We start from the raw sequence: 13,509 nt of genomic DNA, 5'->3' as shown, positions 1-13,509 counted from the left end.
AATTTATTTCTCACAGTTCTGGAGGCTGCTGGGAAGTTCAAGATCAAGGTGCTGGCAGATTTGGTGTCTAGTGAGGATCGGCTTTGTGGTTCATAAATGACTGTCTTTTCTCTCTGTCCTCACGTGGCGGAAGAGGTGGGGAGCTCTCTGGAGCCTCTACTAAAAGGGCACTAATTCTATTCATGAGGGCAGAGCCCTAATCACCTCCCTGAGGTTCCGCCTTCAATACCATCACATTGGGGGTTAGGATTTCAACATGAATTTTGGGGTGACACAAACATTCACTCCAGCAGTCAACTTTTTAATTCTGTAGACGCTGATCAATGTCATTGTATATCCTTTAGGGGCAGTAAAGAAACTAGTTTGGAAATGAACCTCCAGGGTTTGTCCTCACAGGAGATAATATATAAACATCTTTCTTTAATTGAACAATGTGGGATTTTCTTTTTTTATTAAAAAAAACAAAAAAGCCTTAAGTAATGTAGTTCTTAGAGCTTTTCTTTATACACATTTTATTTTCTGCCAAATAATTTTTTTTAGAGAAAAAACAATTTTATTCACAAAATTTGCTATCAAGAAAGGTATACACACATTTGAAAGTGAGGGATGAAGGCTGGAGTTTTTTAAACCTTCCTTTTTAAAAAATAACGTTTTATTTTGGAATAATTTTAGACACAAATAAGTTTTAAAGATCGGTTTCCCCTAATGTTAATATCTTAAGTAACCTTGGTGCAGTGATCAGAGCTCAAGAATCAACAGTGATGACTAAGCTACAGACTTGAATAGGATTTCACCAATTTTTCCACTAATGTCCTTTTTCCAGGATCCCACATTATATTTATTCATCATATTTCCTTTGTCTCCTCCAGTCTCTGACATTTCATCAGTCTTTCCTTTCATTGCTTTTGCACTTTGGAAGACTACAGGTCAGGTATTTTGTAAATTGTCATTCAATTTGGTTTTCTCTGATTTTTCTCGTAGTTAGATTGAATTTACAGATTTTGGGAACGAAAACCAGAGAGGTGATGTATCCTTCTCAGTGCATGATACCAGGGGTTACGTGATGTCACTATGTCTCGTTACTGTGATGTTATTAAGGATCACTTGATTTTGGTGATTTCTACCAGATTTCTCCACTGTAAAGTTACTGTTTATCCCCCGATTAATAAATATTTGGGGGAAAATACTTTGAGATTACACAAATATTCTGTTTCTCCTTAAATTTTGGGGTACTCATTTTAACATTAATTGGTAGGTCTTGTCTGCAGCAGTTATTACTCTGATTTTCTAGGAGTGATTTTCTCTTCCACTTCTTTCTTCTTTATTTATGAATTATAATTTGTAAGAAAGAGGTGTCCCTCCCCACATTTATTTTATTTAATCTTTTTTTATGTCAGTGTACACTCATGGATACTTATTTTATTCTCTAGATTAGAATCAGTGTTATTATCATTTATTTTGTTACTCAAATTGTTCCAGCTTTGGCCACTGGGAACCCTTTGAAATTTGCTTCTCTGTCCTTTCAACATGGGGTGTGTGTGTGTGTGTGTGTGTGTGTGTGTGTGTGTGTGTGTTTAAGGAATTTCTTACTTTCTGGTTCTACAAGATGCTACAGCCTCATCTTGTGTGTTCCCTGCCCCAGACCTGGAATTACCCACTTCTCCAAGGAGCCCAGGTCCATTTTATTGGAGAATAGTATTTAGAAGCCAACTTCTGGGTGCTAGATGTGCTCATTGCTCCTGAAATATTACTGCTTTTAGGTCTTTCCGTGGTCAGAGCTAGAAAATGTATGTATGTATCAATGTTTATTTCTGTATGTATTGTCTATCTGTACATGCATAAAACAAATTAGTTCATACTGATAACTCCAAATCCAGTCTAGCACCATAGGGATTATTCTAGCATTCCCCTTTTGCTTATTTGTAACTACATTTACATATTTGCTATATATGTGTAGTAGTTTTAGAACTGCTAACCCATACCTCTGTGAGAAACAAATTTACCAAACAGAATAGTGTTTGGCATAGTTCTTTTAAATTTTTATTCTCACAGTATCCAGCAAAATGCTCTTTTCCAAAGTCAGTAAAGTCAGTTCTTTTCTTCCATATCTCCTTTACTCTGCTATGTTACTCATTTGTAATACAGTTAGAAGCATTTGTCACAGTTTGCATTCCATCTTTGGTTTCCCTGACACCCTGGTTTATGTGGTTTTACTTCATTTGTATCCTGCAAAGTTCACTTTTTGTGTTGCACAGTTGTATGGGTTTTGAGAAATGCATAGAGTCGTGCATTTACCAACAACAGTTTCATCTCCCCCCAAATTCCCTTGCGTTGCCCCTTTGTCATCAACCCCTCTTCCCACCCCAAACCCTGGCAACCACTGATGTGTTTTCCATACCTTTAGTTAGCCCTTTCCAGAATTTCATATAAATGGAATCCTATAATATGTAGCCTCTCAGGACTAGCTTCTTTCACTTGATAAAATGCATTTAATATTCATCCATCTGTTGCATAAATTATTAGTTTGTTCTTTTTTATTGCCTAGTAACATTCCATTGTATTACCACATTTGGTTTATGTTTTTACCTATTGAGGGACATCTGGATTGTTTCCAGCTTTGGGCAATTGTGAATAAGCTACTACAAATACTTACATAAAGTTGCTTTTTGTTTTTGTTTCTTTTGGGTAAATATGTAGGAGTGGGATTGTGGACCTTATTGTAAGTGTATATTTAACTTTTAAGAAACTGCCAAACCTTTTTCCAAGTGACTGTACAATTTTTCATCCCAGCCACCAGTGAATGAGAGTTCCTCTTGCTGTGCATCCTCGTTAGCACCTTGGTATTGTCAGTTTGTTTTTGTCTTTTAGCTGTTCTGATACGTGGTATCTTGTGGTTTTCATTTGTATTTCCCCGATGACTAATGGTGTTGATATGCCATCTATATGTCTGTGAAGGGGCAGCTAGTCCCTTTTATTGCTCTTGATTTTCTCCTTTTATGATAAACCCGGTGGGTAGAGTCTTTCCCAATATATTTTGGTTGAACTAGTTGCCATCATCTTTGAATGTTTGGCTATATTTTATAATGAAAATAGACATTTCCATGTATGAGTTTTGGTTTTCTGTGCTTACTGCAATAGAAAGACTATGTCGTTTTTTATATAGCTGAATATTTGAATGATAATTTCATTGTTGTCCAAAGCTAGATGGCTTTGTAAGAATTTATTCATAGATTATTACATCTCTGACTGAAAAGACATGCAAGACAAGGTAAAATGTAATAAATTCTGCCAGTGGTAAAGGTTGAATTTCGATTGACAAGTGTTACCTTAGAAAAAGAAATTTTTGGGTCTTCGGCAAGATCTTTTCCCCTTTGACAATCAAGTGAATAAAGAAAACCTGATAATTTCCTGGGATGTCTGTCGACATATGTAACCTTTTGTATGTTCTTATAACTAATCAGTTAATGTTAGGTGAAAGAGATTAGAAATGAATGTTTTTACAGTTAGGCCACCTTACATAAACATTTGAATTGACAGGTTAAAAATACTTTAATGTATTGCTTCATCGGGCTGAATTAATAAAAATGTGTGGAATACTCATCACCTATTTTCTTGCGTTTTAAAGACTACTGCTTAAAAAAACACACCTGTAATTCAATGACTAATTGAATTCTCAGGTTGTATTTAGCTTTCATCAGAATGGAATAAAGACATCAAGTTTTAGTGAGTGATTCTTAGCATATTTGAGCTTTGTACTTACTATTTCTGTTTTGTAAAGACCTACATTTGATCTACTACAATATGTGCAGGGATGCCATGTTATTTAAATAGATTTTTCTTTTTACTGTATAAAGTCCTTTTAAGAACTTAATATATTACATAAAACATATGCTTAAATGGGGAAAATACTATCTGCCTTAAAGGACGTCATTCCTGTCACGTCATTTGGGTAATTATGATTGATTCCACTGATACAGATTCTAGTTAACTAGATGCATTATCCCCTATTTCAGTAGGAGAAAGCCAAAACAGTACTTTACATATTCAGATTCTGAACATAATGTTATTATTAGAAGTCATTATAAATGGAAAGATGACTTTCTTATCTCCTTTAGAATATAACTCTGTAAACATCTTATTTGATAGTGTGATTACATCACTGATATTTCTATTGGCTAAACCCAGGTTTGTTGTAGTTATTATGATGACAGTCTTTGAATTTAAGCCACCAAGTTTTAAATGGGAAAGTGCAAACTTTTCTATAGTGGCTGCTCTGGTCACTGTACGTAACTTGCATTGTCCTACTTTCTCAGGCTCTCTTTGTAAATAAGATATGACATTGTTTTCCTAGCCTTGTGAAAGGGATAAAAAGTACTATATATATTTATACTATCAATATATATTTTATTTCCTTCTTCCCTTTCCTGAACAGCAGGGAAAAAAAGGAAAGTGTGGGTTTTTGTTTGTTAAGGTCTTGATGGCAGCCTACTTCCTTATTTACAGAAGACTCAAGGTGATGTTTGTGACTTTGGTTGAATATTCTTTAGAGCCCGAGACTTTTAATAAAGTGGCAGCTACAAACAATTGTGCTGCTGTGACAGTTGACGGTATCAGTTTTACCTTACAATGTTGAAATCAGCATTTCTGAAATTGGAGAGTTGAGGAAGGGTAGAGTTTAACTTCCTTTGAGCAGCTGTTTTTTGGATGACTTCAAGTCAGGGACTTTGTTTTGCATGTTATTTAACTTAAATCCTCACCATTAGCTTACATGGTATACGTGATCACCTACACTTTACAAATAAAGAGACTTTATCCAAGGTAACACACCTAGTAGTGGCAAAGTCAGGGTTTGAAACTTTGTTTTCTTACCTAAAAGTCCATTCTCTTATCTACTATACTACACTGCTTCTCCTAAAATTAGAAAAGTCATGAAAATTATTAGAAAATCTCTCTAAACTTTTAAGCCTCTGGGAGGGAAACTAATAATTAGATAAGACTGAGATTATCTCTACCTTATGTAGTGTTTTCTTCTCTCATAAGGGGCTTCATTTTTGGAAAAGCTATTTTTATACATGTTCTATGAGGGAACCCCTAACATAGTACTCATTAATGCTGATTATATGACTGAGTCTCCAACTAATATCTCAGAAAGGATTCTCTAATGATATTAGTGATAACTAATAGCGTTCTTGAAAATAAAAATCATCTATTCTCAGAAATAATACACACCTACATTGCTGTTAGCAGTAAAAATATAAAAAAAATTGGCACATTTGCAGAAACTTTTTAATGGCCTAATTAAACTCTTAAAAATAATACTTGGTATAACATTTGCAAAACAAACTCATATAACTTCAAGTAATGCTTTAAACTGTTTTATCAATAAACTCATTTTACGGTAGATCAATAAATTCCATTTACACAGTGATTAAACCATCTTTATCTGCAATAATGTTATACTGTCAAAATTAACAACTATATGTAGAATTGTCAGTTGTAAGAGTTTTTCTTAATATTTTTGTTATGGTAGTAATCTCATTGTACACTTAATTTATCTATAGGCCAGTCATTAGTTTAGTTTTTATTTCTAGCATATTAAAATTCTCAAATGACTAAATATAGAAAATATTTCAAGTATGATAAAATCATATGGGAAATTGTTACAGTATATATAAGCAGTCAAACTATAGACTTTTTATTTAAAAAGTACTGAATGTTAGTTGACATTCAGTAAGGAAAACGTCCAGAATTCAGTATTTCCTTTTGTCACATTCCAAGGCAAAGTATATTGCAATACTAACTAGGATGATATAAAAGCATTACCTGAGTCTCTATTTTCTTATTTATTTCTTTTGGTGTTGCAGGTAGATCAATAACGGCAGTAAGTTGTAATGGAAAGCACAGCCTTAGAAATCATAGAATTGAATTCTAATGTTGGTGCAGCCAATGCCAATTCTGTGACTTTGGGAAAGTCATTAAACTTCTCTAGATCTTAATTTTTATTTTTTTGTCTGTAAATAAAGTAGTTGGACTACGGTTTCTAAGATTATTCCCAGCTCTATGATTCTTATGCCAGAAGTTATGTACTAAACCTAATATAAAAAGTATAATCGGTCTACTGTTCTTTTCTGGTTCTTGATGAATAGGGATTTTTGTTTTGTTGATTTTTACAATGGGCAGCCCAACAAAACTAGGTTGGTGAATTTAAGTGTGTATAGTAGTGTATATACCTGTAGTAATACAGTACATGTAAACAAGTATGATTTTTGCCATTAGGAATAAAAGACTAACATTAGCCAATATTTTTAAAACTTTTTTTCCCCCTCTTTTTGCAGGTGGGAGGTAAGGAAGGGTCAGATTATTAGGTCTTCTCTTGGCTTGGTGTGATGCAGAGTTAGCCCTTAGTTCTGGGAATGCCTGCAATATGCTAGGCGTTCTTGCATCAACTCTCATGGGAGTCCCTCTTGTCATAGTCAGAATATATGTTCTGTACCACAGAGATCACCATCTAATCATATATGGTCTTAATTCTACATAATTGGTTTGTTAATGATTATAAGGTTTTGAGAGGCAGTTGTTATGCCTTTTGTTTTTATATGCTAGTACCTAGTAGGTGTTCAATAAACACTTGTTGCTTAGGTCATCATGGATAAGGAGTAATATTGTTTTGTGGAGTACTAAAGGTTTTCAAATTTGGATAGACTTTAGGTTGGAAGTGTATACAACTTTCTGTAAGGTATGTTTAAATGAAACATTTTTGAACTTTGACTTACATTTTTAATTATTAAAAATTTTTTCTCTCATTTTTAAAACAATACGATGGTGATGGTGATGGTGGTGATATTTCCTGACATTTATTAAATACTTGCTGTGTGCCTGGCATTGATCTAGACACTTTACATACATTAACTCATTTACTTCTACCCTATAAAGCAGTTATTCTTGAAGCCCATAGGTTTATGAGGAAACTGAAATGTAAACAAGTTTAAAAACTGTCTTAAAAGACATAGACTTAATAAGTGATAGAGCCAGGATTCAAACTCTAAAAGCACACTTAGAAGCCGACATCCTTATCTACTTTGCTATGTAGCTTCCTAATGTTATATGTGTGAACTTTCAGAACTTTTTGTCAGATTGGAGCCCTAAATTGATCAAAACTCACCCTCCTACACACACACACACACACACACACACACACACTCCTATTTCAATTCCTTGTTATTAGATATAGTGATCAGACTTTCTTGTGATCATGGCATTTTCTGTTGCTCAATTGCTTATCATTAGGTGAGTTGAATAAGAATTAGGTCTTTGACACAAATATCACTTTTGTTCCAATTTAAAACTATTTCATGGCTAATAAACATGATTTAGGCAAAGTTTCAAACACTGCTGTTCTTGGAAGTGTCAAACTAGATAGAATTCTATTTATTAAGATAAATAGATATTGCAAATGAAATATTTTTATAAAGCTCTCATAAGCCTCCTGGTCTGTATAAACCCTACTTGTCTCATAAATGTACAAATGCAGAAGATAGGAAAATCTGGGGCAATAATATAGCCAGTCAGTCACTTCTTTTTTTTTTTTTTTTTTATGTTTTTTTTTAGTTTCAGGTGTACAAAACAATGTAATAGTTAGACATTAAACCCCTCATAAAGTGATAACCCACCCCCCAAGCTACTACCCCTCTGACAGCTTATACAGCTGTTACAATACCATCAACTGTCTTCCCTATGTTGTCCTCCATGTCCTGTGACTATATATACCTATGTATTTAGTTATAGTTGACATTCAATATTATCCTACTTCAGCTCTTCAGGTGAATAGCGCACTGGTCAGGCATCTACACAGTCTGTAACGTGATCCCCCTGATACGTCCAGTGCCCATCTGGCACCTTACATGATTTTTACAACCTTGTTGATTATATTCCCCATACTGTGTTAACTCCCAATTTGTATTTCTTAATGCCTTCACCTTTTTCACTCTGTCCCCAACCCCATTCCCATCTATCACCCTGATAGATCTAGTAGGGATGGTGCCAGATAGTCACTTCTTAAATGTAGCATTGTCCATAGTGTTTATTCCAAAACAGCATAGAAATAATGGAATCTTCAGAGTAATGCTAAATTGCCAAGCAGGAAAGTTCATACTAATATAAATTCCAACTCCTTAGTGAAAAATCAAAACATGGCTGCATGGAAACATTATGAGGATTTCATGTTCCTGTATATTTCTAATCTGTAAATCAGGACTTTTAATATGGATTTCATGTCTTCAGCCAGAGTAAGCCTGCTAGCTAGTATAATCTTGAGATGTCAGTAGAAAAAGAAAAACAATACACCAAAAAAATATTGCCTAATTAAGTCAATAGTGATTAATTGTTTAAATGTAATTTGAGGCAGGGGGACCATGTGTGAACAAGAAATAAATTTGTTTTGCTAAGTCACTAAGAGTGTGGGGAATATTAGGTACTGCCCCAGGCCTTGATTATCCTGACCAGACTAATTTGTCTGTTTTACAGTAAGGGTATCCGATTAATCATTAGTGATGACCCCTTTTTATATGAAAGGATACTTTGGAGGGAGAACATCAGTATTGGTAAAGTCCTATAACAACACAAGTCACTAGTCTTAAATATTATATTCTCATTAGAGAGCTGATAACTAGAATAGGTGTATCAGAGGAAGCTTTTAAAAACACAGTATTCAATAGAATGAACTGTTAGATAACTAAATAAGGGGAGTCATCAACTTATTTTTTTATTTGACAGTTAAAAAAAAATGGGATAATCTTTTCTGAGCAAAGGCTTTGGGTCAAGCATAAGCCCTGCAAGAAGCATTCTTCTACAAAGAATGTAGAAGGCAGAAAATAAAAGTTAGGGCCAATGTGAATGAAGGAAAAAAACAGAAGAGATTCAACAAAATCAGTACATTTAATAAAAGTAATAAGCCCCATGAAGAAAAAAAGGAAAAGGCATACATTTCCAATTTCAGGAATGAAAAAGGAACATTTTAGATCTTACAGATTTATTTTGTTTTAAAGATAATAGGATTTTTTAAATTAGTTTGTGTCAATAGATTTGAGATCTGAAAATTTAGGTGAAATAGACAAATTCCTAGAAAAGCAGAACTAGTTAAAACTTACAAAAAATTTTTAAAAATATGAGTAGTTCCACATTAATAAAATTGAGTCTGTAATTGGGAATTTTTCCACAAAAAAGTTTTCAGGTCCAGATGGCTTCACAAATAAATTCTTCCAAGAATTTTCAGAAGAAATGACATCAATATTACTAAAACTTTTTCAGACAATAAAAAGAGAGAAAATATTTCCCGTCCATTTTGAGACTTGCATAACTCAAAATATCAACACACCTGGTAAGGACATTAGAAGAAAGGAAAATTTTAAATCCATTTCACTTGTGAATATGGTGAACAAATTCCTTTCATTTGTGACTATAGGTAAACAAATTCTAAAAATATTAGCAAATCAAATCTAGATAGACGGACAGACAGATATAGATGTTATGAGCAAGTTGCTTTTATTATAGGAGCGCAAGTTTGGTTTAACATTCAGAAGTCAGTCAGTGTGTTAACTGACCAGATTAACAGAAAAAGAGAGAGAGAATAACGTCATCTCAATACACTATCAAATACAAGTATTTGATAAAATTTACCCGTTCTTGATTTTATTAAGTGCCTTTAGCAATCTGTCAGCAAAACAGACCCTCCGTAATCTGATAGGGAGTTCTACCCCCCATTCCACTCTCCTCAAAAAACCTACAGCAGGCATCACATTTAGTGATGAAATAGTGAAAGCATTTATTTTGAGATAAGGAATAAAACAAGGATGCCTGCTTAACCACTTGTTATTTGCCATTATGTTGGAACTCCTAGACCTGAACTGTCCATTACCACATGTGGCAATTTATTATTTTTTTGCACTAAAAAATTTGACAGTTTTGTGCAGGAACCATCAAAGTTTTGGTGTTTAATATTTAATAGTACAACTGACCAAGGTCCAAGATGTGAAGTTATCATACGTTAAAAAAACTTGGGGGGGTTGGGAATCACTCTATAACCTAACTATGTAGTATGTGATAAGAAGAATGCACACTTTATAGTATGAAACCTGTCTAGACATAGTAGTTATTTGCAAAAAAGTATTCGGTCTTCTCTTGGCTTGTAAAAACAGTGTTCCGGATTTCAGTGTAAATTAGCAACCTTCAACTCGGATGTGTGGCAAGTATCTTGTTTTTACCTTCTCGCTCTTCTCACTGGCCTGTGTCGTGAGGTCTGCGGTGTATTTCTGCAGCTCATGAATGTGACTACTCATATCATCAGTTCCCATGATCTGGTCAGACATGGTCTGAAACATATCTTGCATCTGTTGCAGGAGTGTCTGCACCACTGAGGAGAGATCCTGCAAGGTCTTGGGGTCAGTCTCGGCCATCTCCCAGGTTCCCAGCTTGGCGGTGAAGTCTCAGACCATCACCAACCCACATGTGGCAATTTAAATTTCAATTAGTTAAAATTAAAATTAGAGATCATCAGTTACTCTCGCCACATGTAAGGTAATCAGTAGGCACGTGTGCCCAGTGGCTACCATACACCACAAACACAGAACATTTCCATTACCACAGAACGTTCTGTTGGGCAGTGCTGGCCCAGACAGTGCAGTAAGGGCAGAAGCTGATTAGATTGAGAGGAATACAACTGCAGGTTTTTACAGATGACATGATTATTACAAAGAAAATTCAAAAGAGTCTGTAAACTAATATAATTAAAAAGTGAATTGAGCAAGGTTGCCAGGTACATGATTTATGTATAAAAATCTCTTTTAGGCCTGTATACCAGCAACAAACAAACAAAATGAAATTTTTAAAATGATATTTCAGTATATCAAAAACATCAAATACTCAAAAGTAATTTTAACGAGGAGACTTCTACACTGAACATTTTTAAGACATTATTGAGAGAAATTAAGAAGACAAATAAATAGAGGAATATGCCAGCTCATGGATTGAGACTCAGTGTTGTAAAAATGTCAGTTCTTTCCATACAGATTCAGTGCAATCTCAAACAAAATTCCAGAAGATTTGTTTGTTTTTTGAAATTGGCAAGCTGATTCTTAAATTATTATGGAAATGAAAAGTGCCAAGGTTAGCCAAGATAGTCTTAAAGAATAACAAAACTGGAGGATTTATACTACAAGATATCAAGACTTATTATAAAGCTACAGTAATAAAGGCTGAGAAAAGACAAGCCATGAAACAAAATAGAGCCAACAGATGCACACATATTTAGTGACTTGATTTATATCAAAGATAACATTGGAGTGCGGGGAAGAAAGGACGTTCTTTTCCATAAATTGTGCTATGTCATTTAGATATCCATGTGTGGAAAAAGACAAATCTTGATCTCAACCTCAAACCATATAAAGAAGTTAATTACAAGTGAATTATAGATAAGAAAAATAAAACAGTAAAGCTTCTGGGAGTAAATAATATCTTCATGACCATGAGCTGGGCAAAGATTTTTAAAGAGTATGTAAAGTATTAACAATAAAAGGGAAAAAAAGGATAAATTGGACTACATTAAAATTAAGAAATTCTGATCATTAAAAGACATCATTAAGAATGACAAGGCAAGCCACAGAGTGGGAAAAAGATATTTGCAATTTGTATTAACGTATATCTGACAAAGAACTCAGCCAGAATATGTAAAAATGCCCTGCTCATCGATAAGAAAGACAGACAACCCAATAAAAAAATGAGCAAAACACTTAAATGGTCACTTCCCAGAATATATTTAAAAAGCAAGGAGACATATTAAAAGATCCTGCATCTCATTAGTTATCTGTAAAGTACAGATTAAACTCATGGTGAGATAACACTGCCTCCCCTACAGAAGGGCTAGACCTAAAGTCAGACAATACCACGTGTTGGGGAGGATGTGTTGCATTTGCCGCTCATTTTCCACAGCTTGGTGAACATACAAATTGCTTTAGTATTTTTTTCACTAAAGTTAAACTTACACGATATGACCTTACAATTCCACTCTTCAGTATATAGCCAACAAAAATGCAACTTTTGTTCACTAAAACACATGTAAGAGTGTTCAAAGAGCAACATTCACATAGCCAAAAACTGAAAACAATCCAAAATGTTGACCAACAGCAAATTGGATAACTAAATAGCAGAGTATTTGTATACAACGGAATACCATACAGCAATGAGAATAAATAAACTACTGCAGTACACAACCACGTAGATAAATCTCAGGAACATAATGTTCGGTGGAAAAAGCCAGTCACAAAAGAGTACACATTGTATGATTTCAGTTATATGAAGTTTAAAAACAGGCAAAACTGATTAATTGTGTTAGAAGTCAGGAGCGTTGGTCCTTTGGGGGAAGGGTTTTAACGGGGAAATAACATGAACAGATCTTGTGTGGCTGGTTAAGGCAGTTCTGTTCTACTGATAATTTGCTGTAAGAATTTAATAAAATCCAGACTGGATAAATTTTGTCAAAAGCTTCTATTTGATAAAACCTATTGAGATGATATGATTTTTCTCTTTTTCTGTTAATTTGAATTTTGAATGTTAAACCAACCTTGTGTTCTTGTAGTATATTTCTTGATCTGGGTACTGGTTTCACAGGTGCATTCACTTTTTGAAAATTAAACATGGTGTACACTATATTATACTGTGATAAAAAGTTTATTTAAAATTTTTAATTTAAAAAATTTAAAGGATATTTGGAGAGTTAGCCAAAAATTTTCACGTTCAGTTTATAGGATTAGAAGAGACAAAGAAAAGTTTACAGTTCCACGGAAGAGTATCCTTCTCAGTCAGGATTGATTTAGAATGTGCTCTATAGAAGAAGATTTTATGAGCTAGTTTAGTAATTAACCCTATGCAGTCAGCTACAACTATGGCAAGGCTTTTTAAGTTTCAGTAAAACAATGTCATAATAATTAAGTGAGACTTATTAATGGTAAGAATTGACTTCTCAACTGTAGTTCTCCTTTCTTAGTTGTGGTTTTTCAGATCCTGGATAAAAGTCAATACAGGAAAATGGTCTCTGAGAGAAGAGAAATAAATGAGGTGAACCCACAGTGTTTCTAAGCCACATTGCAGGGAGAGGAAACCTAAATAGTCCAGGAATGTCACAGGATTGAGTCTGGGAGTCAGAGATGAGAAGGAAGCTAAAATTTTGAGGGCAAAATATTGGAAAGGAGAGGGCTACACAACGGGAGAGCCTCAGAGACCTGTAAAGGGCCCTTTCAAATCTTTGGCTCAGTATCAATCTGTACATACATGTGAAGTAACTACTTAGCAGTAGGAAAAGAACCACTGAAAGGAGTAGGAAGAAAAGCCCTCAGAGATTACAGAAAGTAAGGTGGCCCCAGCAACCAGAATGGAAAGACCTCCTAATAGACAGGCATTGGGTAAAGTCTTAAAAAGGGCATTGGCCTAGATTAAAAGCTACTCTGGTCCCACTTAATG

At 34.3% G+C, this 13,509-nt stretch overlaps 1 protein-coding gene and 1 pseudogene across 2 annotated transcripts in view; one reads left to right on the top strand and one right to left on the bottom strand.

Annotated features, from left to right (window-relative positions):
* GLCE (glucuronic acid epimerase) overlaps window positions 1–13,509 on the top strand; it is a 93,372-nt gene that overhangs the window by 47,646 nt on the left and 32,217 nt on the right. The gene's annotated exons all lie outside the window — the stretch shown is intronic.
* Window positions 10,225–10,451, bottom strand: LOC117023539 (heat shock factor-binding protein 1-like; annotated as a pseudogene).

Source organism: Rhinolophus ferrumequinum, chromosome 6 (genome assembly GCF_004115265.2).
Source record: "Rhinolophus ferrumequinum isolate MPI-CBG mRhiFer1 chromosome 6, mRhiFer1_v1.p, whole genome shotgun sequence".
Lineage (NCBI taxonomy): Eukaryota > Metazoa > Chordata > Mammalia > Chiroptera > Rhinolophidae > Rhinolophus > Rhinolophus ferrumequinum.
Note: the sequence above shows the minus strand (reverse complement) of the source record. Positions and strands in the feature narration are given on the sequence as shown.